We start from the raw sequence: 1,458 nt of genomic DNA on the forward strand, positions 1-1,458 counted from the left end.
TATATATATATATATATATATAATTCAGACACATGTATATATATATATATATATATATATTCACAAATTTATGGGGAACAGAAGTTACAAAATATAGTTTGGAGGCATTTAGTAACAACGCTTATAGTTTGGGAGCTAAACGTGTAATTTTCCCTAATGAAAAAAATCAAGTGTGATGCAGAATTACTAGCCACACGTGAAATTTTAATTATTTTAATTATTTATATTATTTAATTTTTAGAATTTTATACGGTACGTTAATATAAGGATATGTTAGATTTTTTGTCAGTTAAATTTATATAAAATTACATAAAAATTAAAAAAATTTTGATTTAGTAATTGAAAAAATGATATATCGATACACTAGACTTAAATAGTGAGAATATACCTGACCGGTCAACAACTTAATTTTTGGATATTAGATGTTAAAATCGACGGTGATGATTAATTGTAGTTTTGATTATTCTTTTCCTTCGCAGCAGAGGGGTATTCTAGTCTTGTAGGTTTGAAATAATCAATATAAAGAAATAGGAAATAGTACAAGAGTACAAGACCAAAAATGAAGCATTCAACAATAATTTTGAAGTGAAGGCCTAAAACATGTCGTTTTTTTTTTTTCTTAATTCTAATTTAATTACTAGGTAACATTCGAAGGCTCTTTTTTTTTTTTTTGCTTTGATATAGTACGATTTATTCGTCTTTGGGTAATGGTTTTTTTCTTTTAAAAAAAATTCAAAAAGTATTATTTTAGTTTTACCTAAATAAAAATTTTAGCTTTGGGAGTTTTTTTTTTTTTTTTTTTTTTTAAATTAAAAAACTATCCCATGTGTTTTTTAAAACAGAAAAAATATGCGTTCTTTAACTTTTTAGGTTTAAATTTTTTTAAAATAGCTAAATCGTCCTTAGATATCTCATATATACTGTTGTGCTTGACTTTACCGACTTTTAAACACTCCTCTTAGATTTTTTTTTCTTTCTTTTTTTCTTCCCAAGTGATCCTTTAAGAAATTTACAACACCAATTTTAACACGTTTTTCTTTTAGATTCTTTTTCAATTTTTATAAGAAAGTTAATTATTATTATTATTTTTTTTTGAAATTCTATTTGGTGAAACATGCAGAATTTATTCACCAATTTGAGGTGAAAGTATATTATAGTGTATAATAAACCAAACTTACTAGAATTACCCACTACCACTAACGTGACAAAAAGAAATTACGTATATATTTTTAATATATCACTTTCTTATTAAAAGAAAAAAAAAACTTGTTTAAAATTGTGATATAAATTTCCTAAGAGGGTCACTTAAAAAAAAGATAAAAAAAATTATAAATGCGTGAATGGAGTAGTTTTTGTATCGCTATATATGATTAGGAAGTGCATTTGTTATGATTGAAAAAGGACAGGTGTCACAACAGCATTAGTTCTCCTTAATTCACACACACACACACATGTATA

The sequence above is a fragment of the Morus notabilis genome, unplaced genomic scaffold (genome assembly GCF_000414095.1).
Source record: "Morus notabilis unplaced genomic scaffold, ASM41409v2 Scaffold363, whole genome shotgun sequence".
Classification (NCBI taxonomy): domain Eukaryota; kingdom Viridiplantae; phylum Streptophyta; class Magnoliopsida; order Rosales; family Moraceae; genus Morus; species Morus notabilis.